The 25,369-nt window shown below is 42.9% G+C and overlaps 1 protein-coding gene across 4 annotated transcripts in view; it reads right to left on the bottom strand.

Moving 5' to 3' along the window:
* Positions 1 to 25,369, bottom strand: part of LOC307219868 (DGAT1/2-independent enzyme synthesizing storage lipids-like) — a 142,966-nt gene that overhangs the window by 16,391 nt on the left and 101,206 nt on the right. The window contains exons 1-2 of one of the 4 annotated variants that reach the window (XM_079983391.1): positions 6,633 to 6,688; positions 1,238 to 1,286 (exon numbers count right to left, since the gene is read on the bottom strand). The exons of 2 other annotated variants lie outside the window; for them this stretch is intronic. The gene's annotated coding sequence lies outside the window, so the exon portion shown is untranslated. Of the gene's footprint in view, positions 1 to 1,237; positions 1,287 to 6,632; positions 6,689 to 24,462; positions 24,615 to 25,369 lie in introns of those variants that run through there. One more of the 4 variants, XM_079983390.1, reaches the window with a different exon arrangement.

Below are 25,369 nucleotides of genomic sequence, written 5' to 3' on the forward strand. Positions count from 1 at the left end.
TGTCAAGCCTCTGCTTAAAGACCTCCAAAGAAGGAGACTCCACCACACTCCTTGGCAGCAAATTCCACTGTCAAACAGCTCTTACTGTCAGGAAGTTCTTCCTAATGTTTAGGTGGAATCTTTTTTCTTGTAGTTTGGTACCATTGCTCCGTGTCCGCTTCTCTGGAGCAGCAGAAAACAACCTTTCTCCCTCCTCTATGTGACATCCTTTTATATATTAGAACATGGCTATCATATCACCCCTTAACCTCCTCTTCTCCAGGCTAAACATGCCCAGCTCCCTTAGCCGTTCCTCATAAGGCATCGTTTCCAGGCCTTTGACCATTTTGCTCTTCTGCTGCTCTTCCCCAGACTCCAACGCTCGCTCCCAAACTCGCACCAAGCTGCCCACAGCAGAAGAGCCCGTGGCGCTCTGAGGGGCCCTGCTCCCATTGGCTGTTGGCTCTTGCCCCAACTGCATGGCAGCTAACCATTTTGGCGCCATGCATGGCGCACTGTGTAACGTTGTGGGAGCTGCATGACGCATCCTGTTGCATGTGCCAAGCTGTGGGTTCCTTTGCTGGCTTTTCCGCTGTTGACACACGCTCCCAGAACCACCCAACGAGACGTGCCAGTGCAGAACAACGGGGAATGCAATCGGCAGCAGAGGAAATATCTCCGGACACGATCTGCCGCGATCGGCCTTTATTGACTTGACTAAGGCCTTCATCACTGTAAATCGTAATGCCCCGTGGACTGTCCTTCTGAAAATTAGTTGCCCAGATAACATCATTCGGTTCCTCCGTGATAATATGACAGCAACAATCGCAGATAACAATGGCTCTCAACGTGAACCATTCAGTGTGATCAGGTGTTAAACAGGGTTGTGTTATCTCCCAACTCTTTTCATTGCCCTGATCCAACACTTTGTCAAAGGGAAACTCCCCACCAGAGTAGAAATTATATATCTAACAAATGGAAAGCTCTTTAATCTGAGTAGGCTGAAACAAAGAGTAAGGTTGCCATAACTTCCTTCAAAGAGCTTCAGTATGCTGATGACAACGTAGTGTGTGCACACTCGAAGGAGGACCTCCAAACCATCCTAGATATCTTCGCAGAAGCTTATGAAATGCTTGGCCTATCATGCAACATCCAAAAAATCAAATTGATGCATCAACAAGCACAAAACAACCCCTATAGAGCACCACAAGTCCAACTCAATGGTGTAACATTAGACAGTGTTGCTCACTTCTCCTACCTGGGCAGTTATCTTTCCACAAGGGCTGACATCCAGCGTCGCCTGAGCTCTGCAAGTGCAGCTTTCTCCTGTGCAGAGTGTTTGAGGACCTTCGCAGGGAAACCAAAATGCTTGTTTACAAAGCTATTGTACTACCAACCTTACTGTATGCTTGTGAAACATGAACCACTTATGAACACCATCTCCAGCTCCTCAAAAGATTCCATCAATTGTGTCTTCTGCCTCAGCCAGATGTTGGGCATTTAGTGTCACCACTCCCATACTGTGGAATACCTTTTCATCAGAGATTTGGCAGGGGTCCTTGCTTTTCTCTTTCAGGAGTCTCTTGGAGACTTTTATGACAATAGCATAATGCAGTTTAAAAATGTTTTTAAATGGCCACTGTGAGAACAGCATGCTGGACTAGATGGGTCACTGGCTGGATACAGCAAGTTCTTCTTTTGCTCTTAAGAGGCCTCTGCTCCTTGGTTTAATAATATAAGATGCTTTTTCATGAATACTGAAGACTAGACAATGCTTCCTGAAGCATTGGCCTGATCCAACAAGCTCTTCTTACACTCTTTAGAGGCTTCAAAAGGAAAGAAACTTTCAATCTCCATCTGCTTCTTAGTTTAATAATAGAAGATGCTTTTTCATGACTATTAAAGATTGCTTCCTGAAATGAGCAGAGAAAATTTTTGATGGCTAGTAGTTTCAACCTAATAACTAGTGACTTCCAGGTCGACTGCGGATAATGGTGGATTACAGAGACCGCTCGTCCTGAACAGCCCGCTTGTGATGAGGAGATGGGTAGGGAGCACGGGTAAAGCACCTTCTCAAAAAAATTCTGAAGGAAAAGTTTGGGTTCCGAAGGGTCCAGCAGTGTCAAAGGATGTTCTCTGGGAGCTCCCAAAGCTTTGCAGGGAGCCATGGGAGCTCCAAGATTGAGCACAGACACACAGCACCATCAAGACCCACAGCAAACTTCCTCAAATAATAACTAAAAAAAAGCAGAACAAGGGAAAACAGGAAATACGAAATCAAAATAACAGATAAGGGGGGAAGCTAAGTGTGAGAAAGCAGAGTAAGAGAACAAGGACGGAAACATAATAGAACAGTGTGGCTGGAAAAATGATAACTGGTTTTTCTACTTTGCTTTTCTTTTTTTAATGAACATTTTCCCAAAAGAAAGGACATAGCACCACCTAGTGACATTCTGATATAATTACAAGTATTGAAAAGTAAGTTTTTCTTTTCTTTCTTCTACTTATTTTTCTCTTCCCCTCTCTCTTTTCATATTGAAATTGAGAATTAAAGTTTAAAATTAGTATAATTATTTAAAATGATTTAGTTATTTCAAATAATAACTAAAAAAAGTATTTATTATTTTGAACCTTTAAAAGGAGGAGGGGAAGTGGAGGAAGGAAGAAGGGAGAGAGGGGAGGAAGGAGGGGGGAAGAGATTTTTTCCCTTTCCTTTTTTTCCCTTTGCTGATAAAATTGTGGCCAATACAAGTTTCGCCCCTCCCATAGCAAGAAGGATGCCAAACTCCCACCTTTCCCCTCTTACCCTTCTGTTGCTCTCTGATTTTATCCAGTTGCTTAGAACGGGGACTGAGAGGCTGAGCTCAACTCTCCCCACTCTCACTCGACACAAACGCAGACCTCTGCTTATCTGCTGATTGCCTAGCAATGTCCTGGATGCCTTCCATCTCTTCCTCTTATTGAGAGCTAATAGAGTCTTCCCTGGGAAGGGGGGTCGAACTGCCCTTTCTCAATTCTGTCAGCCAACACTCATCTGCAGAGTCTGTCCCTTGTTCACTTAGTTTGATTTCTGAGTCTAACTCTTCCCCTGCACTCTGGGGGGCCACGTTCCTGACACAAGCGAGGATGAAGGAAGATACTGAAGCGGTGAAATTCACGAAGAGGCTCTAGATAGAATGGCCATTTTGGAATTAAATCAAAAAGATCTGATCAAAAAGGTCTGAGAGGTATTTCAGAAGATGTGATGGTGGAATTAAGTGAAAAAATAATAAAATAACTTGCTAACCTGATTGTATTGGAAGAAGAAATGGTTAGCGTGGCAGTGGACAAAAATTTTCATGTGAAATCTAGATAGGCTAAAGCAAAAAACAAAAAAAAACTGCTGAGTGACTGTTTGGGGTTTTTTTTAGCAAAGAGAATTCAGAACAGAGTAATACAGATTCACTGCCAGAAAAATCTCCAGATCATCAAGCAGAAAATAATAATCTTGAAATAAATCCTGATGAGGTTGTTAAAGAAAAGAGTAAATTTCAAATATTTGGCAGATACACTGAAATATAACAAAATCCCTTATTGTTGGCTATAGCCTGATGCACAATCTTTTACACATAAAGGAAGAAAACAAAGGTGTTGGGATCCCACTGAAGCAGAGAAATATGGAAAAGAATTAGCAGGAGAAAGGGCATTTGATTTGGAAGCAAGAGAGGAAGAAGAACCAACAGAGGCTGAGACAAGAGACAAATAAACAAAGAACAAGATGACTGTAAATGGACCTAATAATAAAACTGAAAGAAACAAGATTGAACATGTGGTTAAAAAGTTAAATTTGGATGTGATTTGCTTTCAAGAAACACACATTGTGAAGAAACATAGAAGAATTTTGTTTAATAAAAGATTGGGAAAGGACTTTGTAGCCTTTGATGCAACAAAGAAGAGAGGCGTGGTAATGTATATAAAACCTGAACTGGATCCAAAGAAGAACAAGGAAGAATATAGATAACTCAAATAACATCACAAGAAGAAAAAAATATTGCCAATACAGTAGGTGTGTATGCACCAAATGAGAAAAAACTGGCCTTGAAGAAATTATATTGGAAAATATGAACTGAAATATAATATTGATGGGAGATATGCATAGTGTAGCTTCCCTGGAATGGGATACGACTATAAGAAAAAGCAATACCCAATGCCTTTTTTCAGATAACAGGCAATTTAACCCTCATTGATATTTGATACATGAAGATATACTATGAGGCGTCTTGCCTATGCTTGATAAAAGAATGGATAATTTTGAAAAACACCAATTTGCTGGATCTAAAGGTAAAGGTAAAGGTACCCCTGCCCGTACGGGCCAGTCTTGACAGACTCTGGGGTTGTGCGCCCATCTCACTTAAGAGGCCAGGGGCCAGCACTGTCCGGAGACACTTCCGGGTCACGTGGCCAGCGTGACAAAGCTGCATCTGGCGAGCCAGAGCCGCACACGGAAACGCCGTTTACCTTCCCGCTGGTAAGCGGTCCCTATTTATCTACTTGCACCCGGAGGTGCTTTCGAACTGCTAGGTTGGCAGGCGCTGGGACCGAGCAGCGGGAGCGCACCCCGCCACAGGGATTCGAACCGCCGACCTTTCGATCAGCAAGTCCTAGGTGCTGAGGCTTTAACCCACAGCGCCACCTGCGTCCGTTGCTGGATCTAGAAGGGTATAATAATAGATATGGGTGGCACTCCTACCTATGGTATAACAAGGCGAAAATACACAATGGTTTTACAAATCATATATTTAGGAGGGCCTTGTATGATGTATGGGACAAGAATAAAAATTTATTAGAGAGAACTACACCTTGGTGGCTATCCCTGAATGAAGTGTTAACAACAACAAAATTAAACATGGAGGGAAAGAGTGTAACTTATGAAGATATTTTAGTGAAAATGGAGAACGGGTGGAAATTAAAACCATATGAGGATATAAAATGCAGTTTCACGGGATGGCTACAATATCACCAGGTGAATGGTTTACTAAAAGAGGATAAAAAATGGGATTCAGTGAGAAAAATTCAAAATATCAAACAAAATTTTGGAGGGCAGAACAAAACTTTTGTCTAAAATGTATGACTATTTATTGGAATGGGATACTAAGCATGAATTAATTAAAGAAGTCATGATAAAATGGGCAGTCGACTTTGGTTACAATATTGAGTACGATAATTGGGTAAGATTATGGAATGAAGGTATGAGGTTTACAGCATGCTCTACTTAAAAGAAAACCTAGGGGAAATGATGTACCGGTGGTACATTACCCCGGTTAAATTGGCAAAAATGTACAGATTGAGTAATAAAGCCTGCTGGAAGTGCAAGTAAAAGATGGGAAATTCTACCATATGTGATGGACGTGTGAAAAGATGAAAAAGTTTTGGGATCTGATATATAATGAGCTGAAAAAACTTCTTAAATATACATTTCCAAAAAAACCAGAGGCTTCCTTACTAGGGATAATAGGAGAGGAGGTGAAAAAAGAAGATCGTAAATTATTCCAGTGTGCGACGGCTGCAGCTAGGATACTCGTGGCCCAAAAGTGGAAATCCCAGGAGATCCCAACGGTAATGCAGTGGCAGATCAAATTCTTTGAATATACAGAATTGGCTAAAATGACATAAAATTCGAGACCAAAAAGGGACAAAGTTTGAAGCAGACTGGAGTATATTTGTTGCATATATAAGATTTAGCTGCTGAAGTTTAAAAACGGTAGCAGGGTTAACATAAATCCTGTGATGTGAATAGAGGGTAAATAAGAATCTGCAAGAGAAGATGTAAAATAGGAAAACTGAAGCAGGGAAGGAGGGAAGTCTGGGCGCGAAACTGTGCAGGATAAATAAGAGAATACAAAATGTTGATTGTAAAATATTAAGTTTTATTTATATTTGTGGAAAAAACTCAATAAAAAGCATTTGGGGAGAAAAGGAAAATAAGAATTGAAATATAATATTGATGGGAGATATGAATAGCGTAGCTTCCCTGGAATGGGATACAACTATAAGAAAAAGAGATACCCAATGCCTTTTTTCAGATAACAGACAATTTAACCCTCATTGATATTTGGAGAGCAAAACACACACTGACCAGGCAATTAACATTTTTTTTTAGCGTGAATAACTGCGAGCAGAACAGACTCTGTATGGACTTCTAGAGATTTTTCTATTAAGGTAAAGAAGGTAGAAATTCTACATCGGACATTATCAGATCACAACCCTATTACTGTGGAATTAAGAGCAGGGCAAGGTTTCCCAGTGAGATGGAGATTAAATGATAATTTATTTAACGATCAAGAAATATTAGAATAGTGGGGGAAGATGCTAATGGATTATTTTGAAATTAATTTAAATGAGAAGACAGATTTAAAAGTAGTATGAGAAGTGAGTAAGGCAGTTATACGGGGGGCTTATTCCACAAAGCACATACCAAAAAAGATGAGAGAGTTGAAAAAGCAATAAATCTTAGAAGAAATAAAAAGAAAAGAAAAGGAACTAATAAATTCCCCAAGAAAAGAGTTAGTGAAACAGGATATTAAAAGATTATAAACACAGTTCTCAATGATAATAAATCAAGAAATAGAGTGGAAAATAAAATATTTAAAACAGAAACAATATGATTACGGTACCTTCATCATAAAATGAATCAACTGCAAGGCCAGGTTCCCACTTGAGCACTGTGCTCCAGGTGTTGGTTGGTAACTTGAGGCTGCATTTCTGTAATGTCTTCTGTGTGGAACTGCCCTTGGGCCTGATGAAGAAATACCAGCAGGTGTAGAATAGGTGGCTAGATTGCTGATGGGGCATCTGACCGAGATTATGTGACACCATGGAGCAATTTGGGCAAGCAACCCTTGCTGACTGAAGTATTGTTTCCCCTCACACAAAAATTTCCTTGCACCTTTAAAGAAACAAGAAGACAACATCATTGGAAGAAGGCATTAACGTTTATTTCTCAAAAAACATGAAAGTGATAAGAAAGTAGCCAAGACACAGAAGCCCACCAACCCTTGCAAAGGCCAACTAGGTAAAGGTTCTTTTAGGCACATTGCCGTAGGGGGGGAAAGGCACCTGTTTTTTAAGGGACCGGGGTGCCCGAAATCAGTGCTAGCTGGTGCCTGTTGGGATGGGTAGTGCAGAAGGCAGGAATGCCAACAGGAAGGAAACCCAGAGCCACTGATTCTAGTGATGCCCCCAGTCCTTGTCCATGCTGAGTACTACAATGGCAACAGAAACTGAGGAGGAGGAAACTGCCAGGCAGTGGCACCCCCATGTCATAAGTGTGAAGGCAGACAGAAAGGGCCTGGCAGAGGGCAGATTGCCATTTTATCAGCTTTAATTGCACAGCCTGAATTTGCCTCATCCACCCTAATGCGACAGCTCCTACTGGCCAAATGGTCTATCTCAACACACCTGAATGCCTAGAACTAGTGGCTTTGTATAGGGAAGCAACTGAGAAAATGAGAGCTTGCAAAAGGACTAGAGAAGGATCATGTTTCATTTATCTTTTTATCTTTTGCCTTTCCTTCCTTTCCTTGGAACAGCCTATTCAGGAGAAGCCAGTTGTTTCTCCAATATGGTAGTGAAGGGAACAGAAAGAATATGGGAAATAACTGCTTCAAAACTGTACAAGGGGGATGAATCATTCCTGGTATTTGACTTGGTTGCTTTAAGTCAGGATCAAAGTACTTATCATGATGCAGCAGATGAGCGAGGAAGATAGTGGCAAGATGGATGTGATTCAAACACATTGATGGAGCCAGTCCTTCTTGTCTGCGTATACTGTGCTGACCTCATTCCCAACTTGCCTTTCCCTCTCTTCCTCCAGCTACTGCTGTCATTCATCATTGTGCCATGCAGTGGCATGTAAGAAAATGTGTTCTGCAGTTGCTGTGCCTCCTTAATGGGTTGGGAAACACCCACACCTCCAACTAAGCTGGCGTGATTTTGAAATGGGGTGACACACCCCACTAAGGTGATATCCACCCTGGATTGTGGAAACTCTCACTATGTGGGCAGTGAGAACTTAATCAATGATGCTATCAGGGTGACAAGAATGGAGCCACTGCTGAATGAATACCACATAAAAATTGCAACAAGTGTGATTGATTTCCCCATGACTGCTTACTTGGATATTTTCTGTAGATATTTCTGCAGATTCCATTATTCTAGCATCATTATTTTAGTAAAAGGAACCAGTCACTTTGAGGAATTTTCTCAAAAAGCAGGATATAAATCTAAATAAATTAAACCGCGTAAAGACTAAGAAGCATACTGCGACTAAACTTGCACCAAATTATTATTGCCGTGGCACAATCTACATCCATGGCACTTTGCTAATGACTCTAATTATCAGGCCTGAGGAATCTCTCCCTCCCTTCCTGATGTTTTCAAGGAGCCAGGAGAAAACAAGAAGGCTTTTAAGTATGATTTATTCAGTCATTGCTGTAACACAAAGAATTCCAGTCTTTACACCATCATGGAATTATTCATTCTGACTCCTCCTCATTTCCCCTCCCCCAGCAGCATCGACTCCTATGGAAGTTTCCATTGCCAAACATTGTTGCGTACGCTGCTCTGGTACCCTCAGCAACCGCTGCATCCTAGGGGATGGAGGATCTCCCATCTCTGCCTGGTTTTCTCCCTCATAGTTTGGCTGCAGTTCAAAGCTGTCTCTCTCCCCCTGTCAGCTCCAGGAGATGGGGGGGGGGAGAGATTCCTTTCGTCTGTCTGCTTCTTCATTCCAGTCCCTGACACCAATACTGTGCATCATAAAGAATATCTACCTCTCATCTCTATAATAACATTCCCCAACACACCCAATGATTTTCAGATCGAAAGTTTGGGCCTTTGTTCACATCATCTTCAGGAACAAATGCCCAACAAATTCTTAAATCCTGATCAGCCTACTCTGGTATTCATAATTGAGGCTATGGCAGAAAGAAATCAGCTAAGATGGAAACTTGAGTCTTTCAGGAGCTAAAAGATAAAGGTGTGTGTGTGTGTGTGTGTGTGTGTGTGTGTAAGTGTAAGCCTGGCTGCTCCAGCAACTCTGGGCAGCTAAGAACATAATAAAAACACAGCAACACATCATTGATTAAAAGCTTCCTGATACAGGATTGCATTCAGATGTCTTCAGAAATTTGTGTAGTTGTTTATCTATTTGACATCAGATGAGAGGGTGTTCCACAGGGTGGGAGCCACTCCCAACTATGAAGGCAGCTTGCCTGATTCCTTGTAACATCACGTCTTGCAGTGAGGGAACCGCCAGAAGGCCCTCAGAACTGGATCTTAGTTCACGGGCTGAATGATGAGGGTGGAGACACTCCTCAGGTATACAGTGGCAGGGCCATTTAGGTCGTTAAAGGTTAACACCAACACCAACACTTTGAATTGTGCTCAGAAATGTACAGGGAGCCAATATAGATCTTCCAGGCTGGGTGTTATATGGTGCCAGCGGCCGCTCCTTATCACCAGTCTAGCTACCAGAATCAACACAGAATTAACCTGTGCATCCATGGACAGATGTGAGTTCAAAATGACCCGAAGGTTGTGCACCTGATCCTGATTATTCAATACCTTCTGAATAATCCTATTATTCAATACATGGCAGCATGGCTTAGAATCATAGAACCATAGAATCATAGAATTGGAAGAAACCACAAGGGCCATCGAGTCCAACCCACTGCCAAGCAGGAAACACCATCAGAGCACTCCTGACATATGGTTGTCACGCCTCTGCTTAAAGACCTCCAAAGAAGGAGACTCCACCACACTCATTGGCCCATCATGCAAAAGGAAGGGAGATAGTAGTAATGGGGGACTTCAATTACCCAGATATTTGTTGGATGTCAAACTCAGCCAAGAGCATAAGGTCAAACAGATTCCTCACTGGCCTTGCAGACAACTGCGTTGTCCAGAAAGTGGGAGAAGCAACAAGAGGAACAGCCATTTTAGATCTGGTCTTAATGCCTTCTTTGCCTCAGTCTTCTCCGATAAAGAAAACAATGCCCGACCTGAAGAATTTGGAGCAAATGATTCAGCAGAGGAAACACAGCCCAGAATAACTAAGGAGATAGTACAAGAATACTTGGCTAGTTTAGATGTATTCAAGTCTCCAGGGTCAGATGAACTGCATCCAAGAGTATTAAAAGAACTGGCAGATGTGATCTCAGAACCACTGGCAGTCATCTTTGAGAATTCCTGGAGAACAGGCGAAGTCCCGGCAGACTGGAGGAGGGCAAATGTTGTCCCTATTTTCAAAAAGGGGGAAAGGGAGGACCCAAATAATTACCGCCCACTCAGTCTGACATCAATACCAGGGAAGATTCTGGAGCAGATCATTAAGCAAACAGTCTGTGAGGACCTAGAAAGGAATACTGTGATCACCAATAGTCAGCATGGATTTCTGAAAAATAAGTCATGTCAGACTTACCTGATCTCGTTTTTTGACAGAATTACAAGCCTGGTAGATGAAGGGAACGCAGTGGATGTAGCCTACCTTTATTTCAGCAAGGCATTTGAAAAGGTGCCCCATGATCTTCTTGTAAAGAAGTTGGTAAAATGCGGACTTGACTATGCTACCACTCAGTGGATTTGTAACTGGCTGACTGACCGAACCCAAAGGGTGCTCATCAATGGTTCCTCTTCATCCTGGAGAAGAGTGACTAGTGGGGTGCCACAGGGTTCTGTCTTGGGCCCGGTCTTATTCAACATTTTATCAACGACTTGGATGATGGACTCAAGGGCATCCTGATCAAATTTGCAGATGACACCAAACTGGGAGGGGTGGCTAACACCCCAGAGGATAGGATCACACTTCAAAATGACCTTGACAGATTAGAGAACTGGGCCAAAACAAACAAGATGAATTTTAACAGGGAGAAATGTAAAGTATTGCACTTGGGCAAAAAAAATGAGAGGCACAAATACAAGACGGGTGACACCTGGCTTGAGAGCAGTACATGTGAAAAGGATCAAGGAGTCTTGGTTGACCACAAACTTGACATGAGCCAACAGTGTGACGCGGCAGCTAAAAAAGCCAATGCAATTCTGGGCTGCATCAATAGGAGTATAGCATCTAGATCAAGGGAAGTAATAGTGCCACTGTATTCTGCTCTGGTCAGACCTCACCTGGAGTAATGTGTCCAGTTCTGGGCACCACAGTTCAAGAAGGACATTGACAAACTGGAACGTGTCCAGAGGAGGGCAACCAAAATGGTCAAAGGCCTGGAAACGATGCCTTATGAGGAACGGCTAAGGGAGCTGGGCATGTTTAGCCTGGAGAAGAGGAGGTTAAGGGGTGATATGATCGCCATGTTCAAATATATAAAAGGATGTCACATAGAGGAGGAAAAAAGGTTGTTTTCTGCTGCTCCAGAGAAGCGGACACGGAGCAATGGTTCCAAACTACAAGAAAAAAGATTCCACCTAAACATTAGGAAGAACTTCCTGACAGTAAGAGCTGTTCGACAGTGGAATTTGCTGCCAAGGAGTGTGGTGGAGTCTCCTTCTTTGGAGGTCTTTAAGCAGAGGCTTGACAACCATATGTCAGGAGTGCTCTGATGGTGTTTCCTGCTTGACAGGGGGTTGGACTCGATGGCCCTTGTGGTCTCTTCCAACTCTATGATTCTATGATTCTATGAATCCAAACCGTTCCTGTTTACACCATTTGCGAAGCCAGCTGTTCACTTCCACTATTTTCCCCTCTCTCCCTGGGCCACGTCGTTCAACTGGGAGGACAGATGAGATGACAATTTGTGCATTTAATTGCTTCAATTTCCTGCCCAGAGCTCCGTAGTCTCTTTTGATCTTCTGGAAGCTATTGCTTGCAGTGTCATTGGTTCCCAAATGAACCAAGAGGAAGGGGTATTTGTTAGTGGGTTTTATGATTCCTTGCAGTCGTTCAGTTACATCTTGGATCTTAGCCCCGGGGAGACAGCACACTTCCCGAGACATCTTGTCAGGCCCACAGATCACTGCTTCTTTTCCCCTCAGCAGGGAATCCCCTATCACCACTACACGCCTCCTCTTAGGTCTGGTCGGGGTTCTTCCGTAAGCTGTCTGTTCCAAGGTCGCCTGCACATTCCCTGAGGACTGACTTTGCTGCTCGTCTTCATATACCTGATCGACTGTAATGAGGGAGAGATCCTCAAATGGAGTCTGCTCTTCGTCTTCCATGCTAGGGGAGAGGACCTCAAAGCGATTGTGTATTTCTAAACAATCAGAGCGAACCCTGGGCCTCCTACTTCTTTGAGTCACATTTCTCCATATATCTGGCTCCTGTGTTGGTGAACTAGCCTCCTTCTCAGGGGAGTCCCCTGTCTCCTCCTTGGTGGAGACGGTGTGCTCTGTTGCTTCCAAGAAGAGCTCCAGCTCTCTAATTCTTTGGAGTGTAGCTACACGTTCCTCCAGTTGCTGGACTTTGTCTTCTAAGAGGGCAATCAGCATGCAATTGCTGCAGGTAAAGCTGCCTGCAACCTTTGGCAAGATGGCAAACATTGCGCAGGAACCGCAGGCGACTTAGGTTTGCAAAGTTGCATCTGAACAGACCACAAGACTTCTGGAACAATGTCCTTTGGACAGACGAGACCAAAGTGGAGATGTCTGGCCTTAATGCACAGCACTACCTTTGGCGAAAACCAAACAGCATATCAGCACAAGGAGCTTGGGGTGGTGATTTGGGCTTGTTTTGTAGGCACAGGAGCTGGGAATCTTGTAGTCATTGAGTCAGCCATGAACTCCTCTGTATACCAAAGTATTCTAGAGTCAAATGTGAGGCAATTTGCCCGACAGCTGTAGCTTGGCCAAAATTGGGTCATGCTGTTAACAGGACAAGGATCCCAAGCATACCAGGAAATCTACCACAGAATGACTGGAAAAGAACAGAATCAATGACCTAGTCAAAGTCCAGACCTCAGCCCAATTGAAATGCTGCACAAGACCTTAAGATAGCTGTGCATAAATAGATGCCAGCAAACTTCAATGAGCTGAAGTGATGTGAGAGACTGATAAAGTCCTACGGAAAATGATAGCTTCTTATTGTTGCTAAATGTGGTTTTACAAGCTATTTAATAATAAGATCAATCCTCAAAAGTGGCTTCTTCAACATGGAGGGTTGGGCCAGAGCAGCCAGGGTGAGGAACCCCCACTAGGAAACTGCTCATCTGTCAGTGAATCCAGCCCCCTGTCTTTATTCCCCCCCCCCCCCAAGAGCACTGTATGAGAATGGCAGAGATACAACCAAACATAAGTGGGCTGCTTGGTACTAGTTTTCCTGCACGGTTGTTACCTCCAGCTATGTGAGGAAAACTGCAGAAATGCTATTGAGTTATATTTCACTATGCTCAGTGCTATTTTTCCAGAAAAAGAGGTGCATGAACTCACTATGAACACCTCCCTTGTTCTCTTAGAATGGCAATGGTTGGCAGGGCTAGTGACAGAAATCAGTCATCTCCTGGTTCCATGCCTGAAAACAGCACAGCAGGGCACGGGTGAAAATAGCAGAGTAGGATGGAGTCGCATTCACATGCAGAGTTGCAATAAGTCACACAAACATCAGAAGTTCTTCAGTAATAGTTTTATTGAGGCTTAAGAGCGCACAGTGCTTACTGGGTCCCCCACCGGGGAGGGGGCTTGGAGGAAACCTCTGGGGCAGATTCTGGGGCATATGGTGGGCAGAAGAAGTCCTATTGCATGAGCAGATCTTTGTGCAGCACTACATAAAATGCATAGGTTTTTCGTGGTCTCAACAATTTACAGAGAGGGAAGCTGACTGATGAACATAATGCACAAAAGTCTATATAATAAACCCTATCTCCCGTCATACAGAAGGAGCAAGTCAGTAGGCAGAATACAATTTATACAACTGAAAGAGAGAAACCAACAGGAAAAGAAAATCCTGCTTTTTTACTTCCAGGTGTAGAGTTTGCTTACTTTTTCAGCCAGCTCTGCAGCTGTTATATTTGGATCATATGGGATGGGTTCTCCAATATATGTCCTCAGTTTCACTGGAAGTCCTCCATATATGGGAAGGTAGAGAAGTCTTGTTTTCTCATATAACCATCTTGTCAACCCTATATATGAAAGGGAAAAGAGTTGGTAAGAAAGAGATCCCATATCAAATTTGAAATTAGTTGGCATTCTGAGTTTTTAGCAATCCCAATCAATCCATCCCAGACATGAGGTTAAATAATTTGAGTGCATATTTTTTAAGAGACAGCACAACTTTTTCAGATAAGTATACATTGAATAAATTACTAGTAGGTACGAAATAGATTTTTTTTTTTAAAAAAAAATCATTGTATATTATTAATCTGTTTATTACCTGATATCAGATCTCTTGATCAACCAAGGAATATAAGATAATTTGCTCACTTGACTTTCGAATGTTCCTGTATGTTTCACAAACGTTTTGTGTAAACATAGGGATGATGGGCTGAAAGAATAAAAGAAGAAATACAAAATCAAAAGAAAGGTGAAAACTGGAGAATTACTTCACCGCAGCTGCCCCACCTTTATTTTGGTTAAGGACTAGGAATAATGCTCCACATCTGGCATTACAATGACAAGCCAGACGCAATTGACTTCAAATTGCACATGCTGTCCCCCAGATTTTCAAGAATTGAAGAGGAAAAAAGCTATATTTCTTTTTAAATGTACCGTATTTTTCACCCTATAGGATGGGAAATGTGTGTGCATCCTATGGGGCGAATGCAGGCTGTTGCTGAAGCCTGGAGAGCGAGAGGGGTCCGTGCGCACCGACCCCTCTCGCTCTCCAGGCTTCAGGAAGCTATCTGCAAGCCTTTCGAGCCCAATGGGAGTTCTTGCAAGGCTTGCGAGCAGCAGCCTGCAGCCCACAAGCCCGGGGGACAGCAGGGAGGTGCAGCACTTCCATCCCGCTGTTCCCCGACCTGGTTTGGAGGCTGCCAGCCCCACAAGCTCGGGGGACAGATATCCGCAAGTGCACTTCTCCCCAGCGCCAGCCCCACAAGCTCAGGGGACAGATATCTGCAAGCCTGGGGAGACCGGCGGGACTTCCCGCCGGGCTCCCTAGGCTTGCGGATAGCAGCCTGTTCTGGGGGCTGGGGTCGGGGGAAGCTCGGGCATCCTGGGGGGGGGGGGAAATAACTTTTCCCCCTTTATTTCCCCCCCAAAAAAACTAGGTGTGTCCTATGGGCCAGTACACCCTATGGGGTGAAAAATACGGTAAGTGATTTCAATAGCTTTTAAAAAAAAGCAGGGGTGGGAAATATTTGGAACTCCAGAAATCATTTGACCCCCAAACAGGATATTTGCCGTCCTCAACTACTTAGGATGCTAGATCAAGGATGTCAACACATTATGTCTTATCTAGGATAATCGTGAAGGCAATGCAAATTGCACAAAGATCACTCACCACTTTTGCCTCCAAAGCTACCCGAGCGAAACCAGTGCTGTTACCCCACATTATGTTGTAGTCATAACTAAAGTTTGCTTCTCTAGCTCCACTAGGGGCAACGCCCAGTAAATTGCCTTTCTTCAAAATTTCCACACATTCAGCTTTATTGAAATCTTTCAAATTGATGGAATTTAAAAGTATCTTCAGCCCTGAAAAAAGAAGCCCCAAATAGAAAGAAAATGCATTTTATATAACGCTTATTTAGGAAATATTGTGGATGCTATACAAGTGTCATTATTCCAAAGATATTGCACTGTTACAGATCACAAGCATAGTTCTCTGCCAATACTTTTCAAGTAGGATTTTGTGGAAGTGCTGAGGTGGCCACCTTTTTAGACATGCGCTCCACAAGTCACGTCTGTAGTACAACCGAATGACATTCAAAATACAGGCCACAGTGCCTTGCAGCATGCATAGAGAGACAGATACACACATGGCACAGATGAGCCCATGCTGGTTGAATCCTGCTTACACCAACATAAGTACATCTTTTCATGCACAGGTAACTGGGTGGAGATTATATGCTGCGTTAATTCACCCAATGGACAAATTCACCCCCCAAACAGAGCACTCTGTGTTACTGGGCATTTGGGGGCTCTGTACTTCCTTCCTTCCTTATTTAAATGACCCTTTGGTGGTGTCATAGTTCCTTGCTGTGGCTGCTGTCTGCATGCAGAGGAAGATGATGTGGGGGGTGTGGCAGTGGAAGGCCATGAACACTACAGCAAGGGTGCCACATGGGTTCGATTGCAATGTCAAGCATTGTGTGGGAGTGCTTGATTGGCCATGTGTTCGGGTGGGGCCATGCTTTCTGGTATCTCTGTACCTGAAGAAATCATCAAGTTGGGGACCCAGTTTCCTACACCTTGTCCTATTCTGGCATTAAAGTCAGAAGCAATTATATGCAGTTACAGCACAGAAATCAGATGTCACTTTATCCAGTTGGCCCCCGTTTTTTTTAGATCCCTGAGGAAGAATGTAGAAAGTAATTTCATAGCTGTTATGAGGCCAGATAAGGTATTCCTGCAACCTGTGATCATGGGCCAAAAGACACAAGTCGACATGCTGTGTTGGAAACATAGGTAAAGGTAAACGGACCCCTGACCATTAGGTCCAGTTGTGACTGACTCTGGGGTTGCGGCGCTCATCTCGCTTTATTGGCTGAGGGAGCCGGCGTACAGCTTCTGGGTCATGTGGCCAGCAGGAATAAGCCGCTTCTGGCGAACCAGAGCAGCACACGGAAACGCCATTTACTTTCCCACCAGAGCGGTACCTATTTATCTACTTGCACTTTGACGTGCTTTGGAACTGCTAGGGTGGCAAGAGCTCACCCAGTTGCGGGGATTCAAACCGCTGACCTTCTGATCGGCAAGTCCTAGCCTCTGTTGTTTAACCCACAGCGCCACCAGCGTCCCATTGGAAACATACCCTGATTCAAATAAGGTGCCTGAAACATTATTGGAAGAAGAGGTTGAGGCTGTAAATGGCCAAAAGCAAGCCTGCAGTTTCCAACTTTCTTTTTTGTGTGAACACTCCATCTCATTCTGGGCTCATCCATTGTTGTAACTCAGATGGGAATCTGTCAGGGCAACTTGTCACTGGGAAATGAAGTGAGGCATGCTTTGAGAGGATTGCCCCAACAGCATAGGTGGGATACAATGAAATATCAACACTTGGTTATGAGTTTTATTTTGGCTTACGTTCCCCATGGTCACATCCATCATCTTGCTGATATTTTATTTGTATGTTGTTTTTCACCTCTTTGTCTGATACATGGTTTTATATTTTATAGGATTGTTTTATGTCACATTTCACATATTGTTTGATAAAAAGCATGATTTGAATTTAATAATTTACCTGGTAGCCGATATATGCCTCTATGAGTGACTGAAAAGCATTCTCTCTGTGCCTCCTTAAAAAGTTTAGCCACAAGAAAGGAATAGTCAATAGCAGTGACTGAGTGATAATAAACAATAATCCCTGGTCCTTTACGGAGATGTTCCATGCCAATAACTTCATAACATGGAAATAATACAAACCACAACAAATAAATATTACTTTGTGAAAAATAAATGAAATATTGCAATCTTTTATAGGAAGAAAACAGTGCGGTTCAGAAAACTGAAATTTCAGATCAGGTAAAAACCACTCCTATATGTTTCAGTGTTCTGGGTGCTAGTTTGTCATCTATACAGATCAAAACTTTCTCTGTTGTGATCCCAGAACAAATGATATCCTCCTCTGCTGGAATATTCCTTCCTTGATTACTTTTGGGTGCAGGTGAAAACATTTTTGCCTAGTCTTTGAGTAAGCTAAAACTGTGACACTCTTTCAATCTCCTTTAAGCATTTATATGTGTTATAATACTCATATCTTCAGACCATTCTCTGAATCACTTTATAAAAAGTGAGAAAACAGTTTCCCAGACATTGACCAATGTCATAAGTAGCCACAGGGTTTCATCCTTATGACCCAAACTTGGTTTTAGTAATATATTTCTGATTTATGCTTCAACATCTAAAGCAACATCACTCTGGGAAGCAATGAGAACATAAGATGGATCCTGTTGATTAAGCCAAAGCTCTCTGTATTCCATCATCCGGTTTCTCGCAGTGTCCATCCAAATTAGCACCCATCACCACATCCTACGCTGGCAGATTCCATGGTTTGTGTCCAGAGTTTATGATTCAGAGTTACCTAGTGGTTTACCATGCTCTGGAAAATGGCACCATCAAAGTCTCACTGCACGATGATATACTCATTACATTCGCTGTGTACTCACTACACGTTTAAACCCAACCCCCTTCTGTTGCCACAATCCATGAAACTATTTTTAAAGAGCTTTGCTACTTATAGCTCTGTGAGGTGTAAGCAACATTCTCCAGGTTTCTTTCAATGTGATTAAATGTATGGTGTTTATGCAGCCACCAGCTGACCCTTTCTTCTGTAATATATCTTAATTTTATACCTCATAATATGTTTTGTTTTTCTTTTTGATTGCTTATTACCTAAAAAAAATTCCATGCCTTTCTTTTGATCCATATGGAGTCAAGGCCAGCTTGGAGCTGTGGTGACTCTGAAGTGGGTTTAGAGGTCCACTCCTGATGCACTGTAGCAACTATTGTCCCAATGTCTCAAGTCTGAAATTCTGATGCTCAATCCTATGAAAGTATAGGAGCTGATAAGACTGAATTATTGGAATGAAAGAAAACTTACTCACCATACCATATCTTTCCAGTTATATCACAAACTTGAGCAATAATTTTCCTTGGTTTCTCCCAAAATTTGCTAACATCACTTTTTTGCTGGTTATTCATCTTCTTGTAAATATGTAACAAAAATGAGAGAGCCCAGAGACACAAAACCGTATATATGAATGGTGAATAAATTAAAATCAGAAGCTTAAGTAACCACAAAGGGTGAACCACTGAGGTCCGAAATTCTTCCAAATAAGAAAAACTGATCCAGTTTTCCAGAATTTGAGAAAAACAGCTCATGGTTTCCTAATCTGAAGCACCACGTGTATGCCAATGAAAGAATATGAAGTGAAAATCTCCTCAGTTGTAATGGTATTTTTTTCAACTGTTTACCTAGAAAACAGAAAATGCAGTACATTAGTTTGAACTGTCACCCCAGAAGCATTCATGATTACATGAAATCTCATGTGATTTAATATTTTCCTAGTTTTCCCCACTGTAACTTGCCAAGCAGACGTATTGCCGCCATATAAGAACAGATGCTGATGGCCAAACCCTGTATTCACTGCCTCTAGAACTTCTTTCCAGTTGGGTTATTGGAGATCATGCCACAATACACAGCCCTCACATTTTTGTCTTCAACTTACTAAGTCATCTTAACATCCATTAGCTTTACATAGTCAAATTGTATATTTTTGATTCTACTCTATCTTCAATACATTTTCCAACTTAATGGTATGCGAAAATAGACAATATTGATGGAGGGGTTGTGCCGATAGTAGCTGTGTGATAGGATAAATTAATACCCGAAAAAGCCATAAGTGCTCCAGTTCCTCACCCCCGAGAGCCATGAAAAACTAAATTTCACTGCTGTGGTTTGTCTCAGATCAGTTGTACCTTGGTTTTCAAATAGCTTAGTTCTCAAACGTTCTGGGAAGCTGAACGTTCAGTGGGGCTTCCACAGCTTTTGATTGGCTGCAGGAGCTTTCTGCAGCCAATCAGAAGCCTTGCTTTGGTTTTCAAAGTCAAAGACTGTTTTGGAAGTTGAACAGACATGGTATGACTGTAATCCTTACTGCTTCACCTGAGATTTAGGTGGCTCATATTTTACCAGATCCTTTCAGACTTCCTTTTTCCTGCTGAGGGAAATGGCTGCCTTCCATGAGATCGGACCCCCAGTAGTGCCAGAAATTCAGGACTAATGTGGGAGTAATTAGTCCTGCCGACCTCTCCAGGGTAGGAGAGGGCTGTCTCACCCAGAGAGTCCGTTATCTGGCCCCCACAACAAGATGCCAAACCTTGGCACTTTGGGTGCCAAGCCTGGCATGGAAACTGGGCACTCTCCAGAGTCATTCTCTCAAGCAGGGACACCTGCTTCTTAAAAATTAATAAGATTTGGCTGAAAACAGGTGTATTCTGGACTGATGGAGATAAGGGAAACAATATGCAGAACTGCACAGTTGCTGGTATGTAAGTTTGGACTTCAAAGAGATTCTCATCATGGTGCTTGGATTTACAGAGGTGATCAGTACGTGCTCTCTTTTATATCTACATTTGCTTTTATATGCCAAGCCTCATTAAAAAAGACCTAAAAAAAATTAAACGGAGTACAAATGGACTTCTATTTGCAATTGATTAGTCAGCTGCACAGTTTTAATTGGACTTGACAAAGATAAATGAGCAGAACAAGTTGGTGCTTTATAGCTGTGACACAGGATGGAAAAAGCGAATTCCTCCCTTTTTTGTGGGAGTGGGGAACATCATTTGGCTGATTCTACAATGATCTGAGACAATAATTTGGGAAATATCCCACAACATACAGTGCACCTGTTTGCAGGTTTTTCTTCTTTATGGGTGGGAGAGAAAGCGAAACGGGTGTCTAGCAACTCCCCTCCCTAGAGGGGAGACTTGTGTGGTCCCTGGAAAAGCTGATCAATTGCCAAATGATTTATATCTGTGGAATATATTCCATTTTAATTGCTACATAAACTGTCGTGTAACGGGCCAATGGCCGTAATAAAGATCAATCCAATCCAATCCATTTTAATTGCTACATATATTTGCAAACAGTATGCTTAACAACTCAACAACTTGGGAATTTACTGAATCATAAAACTTCAAATGGCAGGCTTGGACAAGAGCCTGGACTGGAAGATTAGAGTGAGCCAGGGAAAGCTTCCTTGGCAAACAGACAAAGGAAATACACACACACACACACGCACACAAGCGCATACACACAGTATATATACAAATTAAACTACGCCTGACAGATGAAAGGATATATGATTGTTTAACATGATTGAGAATTGATTAGCCAGTGACTGAGGACTTTGAGAGTTTAAGATCAGAATGTGGAAAATATGAGAACAAGAAGAAGAGGGCAGAAATATCATTATGTGAGATGAGTTCTTCAGAGGTCCAGAATATTGAAAGTCAATGTGAAATTTACCGTATTTTTCACTCTATAGGATGCACCAGACCATAGGACGCACCTTGTTTTAGAGGAGGAGAACACAGAAAAAAAATTCTCCCCCTCTCTGCTCAGTGCCCCTTCAGCAAAGCGGCAGGAGAAATGGAGCCCCTTCCATTTCTCCTCCCGCTTGACTGAAGGGGCGCTGCACAGCTCTCCCTCTCTGCTGAAGCTGGGAGAGCAAGACTCTCCCGGCTTCAGCGAAAGGAATCAGAAGCCTGCGGAGTGCAGCGCAAACTCATGCTGCGCTCCAAAGGCTTCTGGCGGCTATCCCTGAAGCCTGGAGAGCGAGAGGGGTCGCAGGGTTTGGGTTCCTTTTGCTGAAGTCGGGAGAGCAAGAATCTCCTTGCTTCAGCGAAAGGAACCTGAAGCCTCTGGAGCGCAGCGGGAACTCACGCTGCACTCCAAAGGCTTCAGGCGGCTATCCCTGAAGCCTGGAGAGCGAGAGGGGTTGGTGCGCACCAACCCCTCTCACTCTCCAGGCTTCAGTGAAAGCAACGCGAAGCCTCCAAAGCGCAGAGGGAGCGCTCCCTCTGTGCTTCGGAGGCTTCGTGTTGCTATCGCTGAAGCCAAGGAGCCTGAATTCATTCCATAGGACACACACACATTTCCTCTTACTTTTTGGAGGGGAAGAAGACTTCCGGGTTAGCGGAGACTTCCGGGTTAGCGCCATCGACTAATGGCGGATTCCCTCTGAGCTCCGGAGGGAACCGGCTCCGCAGGATTGGGTCTTGCCGCTGCGGCGACGCGGGGACCCTTAAAAATCACAGGCGCGGATGCCTGTGAGCGTGGTGACTCAGCGGGCACCATTTGTGCCCCCCCAAGCTGCGAAGGAGCCTATTTAAAGGCTCTGGAACGGGTACGGGGTGCGGCGCGGTGCTGAGAGTAGACTGCTTCTTCTGCGGAGTGAAGCCGCAATGCCATTGTCAGAGAGCGCTGACTTTTTCCTTTGAACAATTGGACTCTAAAGCAACAACCCGTGAGTAGTACGGAAATTGGAATTTTAAGGAAATTTTGATGAATTAGGCACGAGCGGGGAAGGTTTAAAAAGGAAGTCCGCCCCCCCCTTTGTAAATAATTTAAAGCAAAGGACCTGCTAACTAAGGTCGAGAGAATCCTTTTTTTCTTTCTTGTAAAAGACTTTAATTTCACGGCTTGGTATTATAAGAAATTTTACTGGAGGATGAAGAACTATTTTGGGAGCTGAAGTTCCACCCCCCCCCGGACCCGGGAGCGTCCCGCGAGAGAGCCTGTTGACGAAGTATTGAAGAGTTTCACAGCTGTCAAGTTAGCTGTCAAGACGGAAAAAGAGAACTTTGTTTCTGTTGCTTCTGCTGACTATATTTGTTACAATTTGTCGAAAATAAGGAAGGGCTGATACAAACTAACTTGTTTTTTGGATTTAAGCTGAAAGGAACATTAAGGAACCAAAATCCCTCTAGAGGGGGTTTAGGGACATTACAAGAATGGCTGGAGGAGGGAAAATTCAGGCTGAATTGGATAGAGCATTTGTTCTCTTGGGAAAGTTACAAGGCCAAATAGATGTTTTGGCTACAAATGTTACAACTCTGGACATAACAGTAAATAACATTGTTGAATTTGATAAGGATTTGAAACAGGAAGCCTATTCAATTGGACAAATAGAGAAACTTGAGAGCTTTGAGAACATGGAAAAGGAGACATATGTTGCCCCTGAAGAGAAGGAAGGAGGAGCTGTAATCCTGCAGATGTTAAAGGAGAGCTGTAATTTGAGGCCTGACATGATGGCAGCAAAGGAAAATAAAAACTTGATGTGGAAAGTCTGGCCTGAATTGGAGAGTGAAAAATTGAGAGATCTCCTTATGTGGAGATGTAAAGACCGAAGGATTATAAATTTGATTAAGGTGGAAGTTGGAGCTTTGGGGACATTTGGACTGGAAAGGAGTATGAAACAAGAGTTGGAATACCCCATAGGCTTTACTTTTAAGTATGGAGGTCTGGCTGGAAGAAACATGGATCCTGTTGGGCCGTAGCCTCTCCGAGATTTGGGGTTCAACATTAAGGACTATCAGAAAGGCCGGCAGAGAGGAATTGAGAGAGATTTAAGAGAAGTGCGTCCTATAGAGCAAAAAAAACGGTAATAATAAATAATTCAGATTGTAGTTTAGGTTTTTGTTTTTGTTTTTGTTTTGAATTGGATTATGATATGATTTGATTTGTTATTAAATGGATGTTCTTAATGGAAAATTTATAAAAAATATTATTAATAATAATAATAATAATAATATTTTTAAAGCTCTTTTCCACCCACCCTTGCTAGGAATGGGGGATTCCTCATCACTGGTATTTGAGGAATGATGAATTCCAGAGGGGCACTGTTTCAGCTAAGACAACATGTTTTTATCTCGCATATATCTGAGTCTGCATGCAATGCTTTCCCCCTGTTGGCTTGGACAGTAGTATACACTTGACATTAGCTACCATCCATATCTATCCCAGCTTCAAATCAACCCTGTCTAAAAGAAATGAACATCCTAGCTGTGTTTTAAGTTGATAGTGTGGAAACAGGCTAAGATGTTTTTACACGCACACAAACACACACACACACACACACACACACACACACACACACAAACACAGCATCTCTCTCTCTCTCTCTCTCTCTCTCTCTCTCTCTCTGATGACTCCTGCACAGGAAGTAACAAATAATACAACTACTAGGACATTTTAAAAAGCAGAGACATCACCTTGCCAACAAAGGTCCATATAGTTAAAGCTATGGTTTTCCCAGTAGTGATGTATGGAAGTGAGAGCTGGACCATAAAGAAGGCTGATCGCCGAAGAATTGATGCTTTTGAATTATGGTGCTGGAGGAGACTCTTGAGAGTCCCATGGACTGCAAGAAAATCAAACCTATCCATTCTGAAGGAAATCAGCCCTGAGTGCTCACTGGAAGGACAGATTGTGAAGCTGAGGCTCCAGTACTTTGGCCACCTCATGAGAAGAGAAGACTCCCTGGAAAAGGGAGGGAAAGATAGAGGGCACAAGGAGAAGGGGACGACAGAGGATGAGATGGTTGGACAGTGTTCTCGAAGCTACCAGCATGAATTTGAACAAACTGCGGGAGGCAATGGAAGACAGGAATGCCTGGCGTGCTCTGGTTCATGGGGTCACGAAGTGTCGGACATGACTAAACAACTAAACAACAACAACAACAGGACATTTGCAAACGAAGCAGAGTCTACTATGGTTTCAAACTGAATGAGAGACTTTGATGAGATTCCTGCATTGAAGAGGGTTGACTAGATGACCCTTGGAATCCCTAGTCCAGTTCTACACTTTATGATTCTATGAACAATTTTTTTTTTACTTACATTCCTGGTAAGTCTAAATTGCCTTTGCTTCAGTCACCTCTCTGTGGATGCAGCAGAAGTCCTGTCTGGTGCACTTTTTTGTAGGCTAATTTACACCCCTATGGAGACACATCCCTTTCTGTGCTGCTTTAAAGAGACTGTGATGAGTGTGCCATTTGTATGAAGAAACCAAGGATTGTGAAAAAGACTGCTAAGAGGTTGTGCCCATTTGTAATTAAAATTATTGTAATTAAAATCACACCTACAATCGCTGCCATGTCACATAACAACATATTGGGTCACAGAACACCAGCTATTGACTAAGGGGTAAAGGTAGGTATTGTGACAAGTGTGTTACCTCCATTTGCTGGTGGCTTCTCCCACTATAAGATGTGTATGAGATAAGAACATGATGTAATACACAAACCTTAATAACATGTTCTGTTTACAATATAGAATCCTAGTGCTGCTCCAGTAAAAGCTCTTCCATTGGCACCATGCTGCATTTAATTATGCAGCATGAATTGCTTGCTTTGGAGCCCCAGAAATTCCAGGTTGACATGCTCTGATATCAAAGGGTCTCTGGCATCCGGCACATGTTCAATACTGTCAGGTGGAGGTGAAGGATCCAAGTCCAGCATGCGTTCACCAGTTAAGTCAGAGGAATAATCGCATACATACATGTTGGTCCATTTTACTCTGTCATGCAGTGCCTGCAATTCAGTCCCAGACTCATTAAAAAGTGAAGTTCATCAGGCGGTTTACAATATGATGATGATCATATCTATCTACATCTACATCTACATCTACATCTACATCTTTATTTCTATATTTATTGTCAGGCTTTGGGGGATTTTATCTGCTCCCCCTCCCCCGGTTGCAGCAAGAAGCAGAGAAAAACAAGAAGAGTTCTTACTAATGAGTTTAT

This window comes from Podarcis cretensis, assembly GCF_951804945.1.
Source record: "Podarcis cretensis genome assembly, chromosome: 7".
In the NCBI taxonomy this organism is placed as follows: Eukaryota; Metazoa; Chordata; class Lepidosauria; order Squamata; family Lacertidae; genus Podarcis; species Podarcis cretensis.